This window comes from Thermobia domestica, chromosome 11 (assembly GCF_964235325.1).
Source record: "Thermobia domestica chromosome 11, izTheDome1.hap1.1, whole genome shotgun sequence".
Lineage (NCBI taxonomy): Eukaryota > Metazoa > Arthropoda > Insecta > Zygentoma > Lepismatidae > Thermobia > Thermobia domestica.
The window spans coordinates 230725736-230731735 of NC_137464.1; positions in this window are offsets into that span (position 1 = coordinate 230725736).

Consider the following 6000-nt stretch of genomic DNA (forward strand, 5'->3'; position numbering starts at 1 on the left):
TTTTCTACTACTTACCATAGTACTTTCATATGATACGCAAAAGTACCATAGGGTCTAATCCAGGAGATGCGACTGTCTTTTTGCTTCACTTAAATTAGTGCAATTCACTTAAATCAACTCACTTAAATTAGTCGGACCTGAATTGTCTGACCCGACCCGACCCGTGATCCGATCCGATTGACCTGACCCGACAACCCGACCCGACCCGATCTGATCCGACTGACCCGACCCGAGTAGCCTGACCCGATAACCCGACCCGTTTGAGAGCACTATGGTCACGACACTGGGTGAACGCCAAAATGCACTCCCATTGGAAACTAAACCTGGACCACGTGTACCGAAGTCTTATACGTTAACCACTAGTTAGATCAAGCGGGGGATTTGTATATGCATCTTAATGAATATTTGGCACTTTTGAGGTTTGGTTACTTCTTTTTATAACTGATACCAGTGTCCGACGTGGGAGAAATTTATATTTTTCTTGCTTTAGTTCTATGCAGGGGCGGAATAAAGGGGTCGAGGGGGCGATCGCTCCCCCCAAAGAGCTCTCCAAAATATTAAAATTACACACACTGCTGCTTATAGCTTACCGCCACATGAACGAAAGTTTGGGATCGTTCTTGCGGTATTTCAAAAGAGGGTTAATTCTTTAAATTCTATTTAAAAATTGTGTCTGTCCAGCATGCAGCGTTTACGCTAACGATAACTCGAGTCATAATATCAGATAAATTTCAGGAAGAAGGACGATTTTACTTGAGGCCATAACATCAGGAAAACTATCTATGGCTGGTTCTTTACGATGAGAGGGATCTTTTTTTCTTTCTTTCTTTTCTTTTCTTTCTCTTTTCTTTCTTTCTTTCTTTCTTTCTTTCTTTTTTTTTTTTTTTTTTTTGTAAATATTGCTCATTTTTTGCAACGGGTTTGGTTGGGGGCTATCGAATAAACATGCCTCTCCAAACTCTTGTGACTAAACCTTTGAAGAAATTCGGTACTTTCTACGGTATTTTAGAAACTCACAACAAGGCATAATAGTACATTAACGCTGTTGAGGTCGGAAAAACGTTTCTGAAAAACTACTGGGAACCAGTGAAACCAGTCGAGAATCAAATCAACTCATCAAGAAGACAAGTCATCCAAAACCGCGACAAACTGAAATTAATGTTACGGAATGTGATATTCCTTGGAAGGCAAGGCATTGCTTTTCAAGGCCACAGGGAAAATGCTTGTGCGGATAATTGGACCTCAGATGGTGACGGTGTAGAAACTAAGTTCAACGAGAGCAATTTTCGAGAATTGGGCAAATTTAGAATGACTTGTGGTAACGATGTATTAAAGAATCACTGGAAGAAAGCATCGAAAAGGACAATTTTTGCCAATAAAACCACACAAAATGCCCTCATCGAGGGTTGTGGATAAGAAATCACGTCTATAATATTGTCAATCGAGTGCGGGAGGGTCAGTTTTATTCTATTATGTTTGATGAGACTACGGACGTTTCACACACATCTCAGCTGTCTTTGATTCTAAGGAACGAACACATGGGTGAAATAAGAGAAGACTGCTTCAGTTTCATTGATCCTCGATCAGCAGAGCTGAAACGTGAGGACATTGGTTCGAGCTCGAAATCCGAAGACGCAGAACCGCCCGAACTCTCACTGACTAGAGTGAAAATTGGAAAATTGCTCTATCTTTGCTACGAGACTTCTTACTCGACCCGAAAAACTGCGTTAGTATTGGTACAGATGGTTGCGCTGTCATGACCTCTCAAAGTCGCGGGGAAGTGCAGGAGATCCAGAAGAAGGCTTCAAACGCGCTGTACTGTTCATATTGCAATCATAGCCTCAACTTGTCCATCTTCAGGTTATCGTCAGTATAGTGCGTGAGGAAATGTCTGGGAACAATGAAAGAAATCATTGTGTTTTTCACCGCATCGTCAAAACGTAATACTGACCTTAAGCTTACGCTTGGTGGCCAATCGGAGACATTTTGTGAAACAAGATGGGTTGAACGGAACGTCATGGTGTTACAATTTCACTTGAAATTTCAAAAAAATTAGTGAGGCTCTACAGTGTGTTCCAAGTGATCCAAGTTAGATACAGCCAAAGCACGGGCACTTTCTTCTGCCATGCACGACAGCGAGTTTATCGTAACTATTAGTTGTCTTCAGGATGTTCTCACGATAACTCTCCTTCATCGGCTTTTGCAGAAGACAGACATGAACGCAGCGTCAGATGTCATTCAGGACACTATCGCAGCATTAAACAAGAAGCGTTCAAAAAGGAAAGGAGAATTAAAGGCAATTTTCGCAACAATATCCAGAATGGCTGCCAGTGTCGACGTGCAGATTCGAACTCCTCATCTCACCCAAAGACAAACACATCATACTCACTTCAGGGCAGATGACACGATATCTTACTACTGAAGAACTGTCTACATTCCGTTGATAGAGTCGGTCGTAGAAGACCTCAAAATGCGTCTTGCGCAGGAAGTTTTAAACGTATACGGACTCCACATTCTATTGCCAACACGTGCAACTAACAAAACTCCGAGCAACACCTCCGCGTTCTAAAACTATCGGAACTGAAGAAAAAATGCTGTTTTCCCTCCTTAGAAACTCTATCACGGACTGCGTTGGAAGCCTTGGCCACCAGTGACGAAGATCTTCGCGTGACTATTCGAAAACTGCTGTGCATACTTGTAGCCCTAAATTCGAGTGTGGCCAGTGCAGAACGATCTTAATCTACATTGCACCTACAGAAAACGTGGTTGCGATCTCGTTCTGGTGAAAAGCGGCTGAATGGAAAAAATGAAAATGAAATTTTTGATTTTTACGTCCCATGGTTATGCGGGCTAGGCTAAAGGAGACGGTGCTGATGAGCAATGAATGAAATGGTGGAATGGAGAAAGTAGGACGACTATCACTTTTGAATGTCACAGGAACATTGTCGTAGATCTCGACAATATTATATCGACAGATACGCCTTAGGTGATTTTCACCAAAAAGTGCGTTTTGTGTTGTAACTTGTCGTAAGTTCTTTGTCCTTTTCTCTAATTCATTTTACTAAAATACAGAAACATTATAAGCGTTCTAAGAAATGTTTAACCTGATATTTTTCTAGCGAAATATTTAGTAAAGCATAGCCACGACCAGGCCTGAAGACAGAATATCGTTTTGGGGGAGGGGGCATTGTGGTGAAAATTCCGAAGCAGTTATATCTTTTACCCTCTTTTCCTGAATCCGTTTTACTTTTCTTTTTTTGGGGGGGGGGGTTAATTCATGGGAACATATTCCATTCCACAACAAAGAGCCTCCCCCAAGACGTTTGGTTTAATCCGCCAGTGGTTCTATGTGACGAAATTTTTATTCAAGGTCAGTGTTCTCACCTGCTCGGATGGCAGGGGGTCTTCTCGGAAGGCAGGAGCAAGAGTCTCTTGGCGGAGACAAAAGGAAATCGTTTAATTACAATGATAAGGGTTGAGGAAACGGGAGAACACCTGTGATTTTTTCCAACCCTTCAACTTTCACTCCAAAATAGGTTCTTATGATTCCGGGACCCGCGCCACTTTGATTTTTCTTTCTCGGTAATTAAAACGTATTTTACAGTATATATAGTTGCAAGTAAGAAGATATATAATATGAATTTTGTAATTTAAAATTTAGAAATACAGTATGATAATTAATTATAAAGTACTAATTTTATTTCATCACTTTCAGCCCAACAAATGAAATTCAAACAATTCGCACCCTGGGTCTTGGTCATCAATACTGCGTCTTATTCTTTGTCTTGCACAGCCAAGTCTTGGTCCTGTATTTCGTAGGCTTGGTGCTGCATTTGGTCATTCATCCTATACAAGAGCCAAGAATGCTCGCCTCATCGGTACAAATGAAGACCAAGTGTGATTTTGATTATGGTCTTTCATACTATACGGAAAGCAAGAAAATATGCTCACCGCTACTTCGTGATCACCAAAACAAGGCCAAGAGCAAGATTACTATGCACTTCGTCTTGCATATCCAATCTTTATCTTATTCTTGTATCGATGTTGTTGGGCTTGGTGAAATAAAATGAAATATTCAGTTTAAGGTCCCTCGATTCTGCACCGAGGCTAAGGGATATGGTGACTATGAGAAATGAATGAAATGGTGGAATGAATGGTGGATTTTTTAAAAACAACTTTTCTCATGTATTATAGAGCTCAATAATAGAGGAGTTTTTAGAAAACTTCTTTAGAATGTAATTTTTGTAGTGCAGATTTATTGATGTAAATATAGATTTATTTATACATACGAGTTCTGAGCATTACTGGCATCTAAGGCCTTAACCCCATCGTGTGTTAGAGATAACGAATTACGGCGATCACACTATTCGGGTATGGGGAAGGAAGGAAGCGACCTGAGACCTATATGTTAGGTGCCATCCCGTCATTCGTGAGTTTGAATTAGGAGAAATCAGGAAAAGCCTCATTCAGGACAATTGTTACGCATCTTTTCGACCGAGTGTCCCAACCAGAAATCGAACGCGGACTGCTCGCACCAAAGGCGAAGACTTTGGCAATTACGGTCCGCTGGTCCATGTAGTGCATACAGCCATTCTATTTTGTGCGTGTTAATGTTACCCAATCTTTTTTTTTTTTTTTTTTTTTTTAAGTATATGCTTGTTTCGTTGGAGTTTCATTCCTTATAGCACAGAGAGATGTAATGTTGAATTTGAGCAAGGTTTGGGGCTATCCTGTGTCTAAAAGGTGTAGTGAAAGAGCTGTCTTGTCTAGAAAAAAAGAATTCTGGTTTTACTGGAAGAGTTCTGTTCATCTCGTAATTCATCACGAAAATTCTATCTTCCCTTGTCTCGTGGGCAATACTAGGTGCATAAATTTAATCGGGCCCGAACCACACGAAATCCCATCGGAAATCAGACCGAGGTTTCAAGTATCTAAGATAGTAACAGAGATCCTCTTCGTATATATCACCGAACGAGCGTAGGTAAGTGATAAGCGTGGGCTTTGCAATTGGGAGATCCTTGGTTCAAATCGCGAGGCCGACCATTCTGACTGAGGTTTCCTCACTCTCACCATGTGAATGCTGGAATGGTACCTTTAAATAGGGCTATATAGACCCTGGCTGACTTGCTTCCAAATTTTCCTTCCCTAGTTATTGATAGTATTTGAGTGTAAAATATCCTTTTCAGTTGCTGCCTCTGAAACCTTGGTTATAAATAAATATTAAACGGAAGAACCAGGGGCGTCATTGGGGGGCAGGAGGGGGCAATTGCCCCCCCCCAAGAGTTCGAGGAACACATATACTTTAATCGATTATCTACTAATATACTAGTATAAGACGAGAAAGTTTTATGTCGGTGGCGCTCTTGCTCCCCCCCCAAGCGAAGTCTGAAATGACGCCCCTGGGAAGAAATGAGAATGGTTAGTTTGCCCAAAACGACTATGTTATTCTGTGCATGAAAAAAGAATTTGACGTGCTGAAATGCATTACAAATAAAGTTGTAAATTTTATGCGAAGTTAACGTTTCTGTGAAACCACAAAAATTCCGTATGCATTTTAGCGTTTTTCTTTTAGATTTCTCATAATGTAGCATGATAAAACTGATAGTCTTGTATGTAATGAATCTAGTGCTTCTTCTGTACAAGACGGTGTAACACTACATATGAAACATTAACTACTAATTTTCTTCCTTGCATTTGAACCTTGAATAAAGCGATTTGACCTACATCTTGAGTTCTATCAGTGAGTATTTTAGTTATTCTAATTTTACTGCACAATGTAGTCTAGTGCATCATAAACTTGAGACAATTTATTTCAGTCAGATGTTATTGTACCAATACGTAAGAGAAACGACGTTCATGCTATTGTCACATAATAATAGTATTATTATTATTATTATTATTATTATTAATAATAATAATAATAATAACAATAATAATAACAATAATAATAATAATAATAATAATAATAATAATAATAATAATAATAATAATAATAATAAT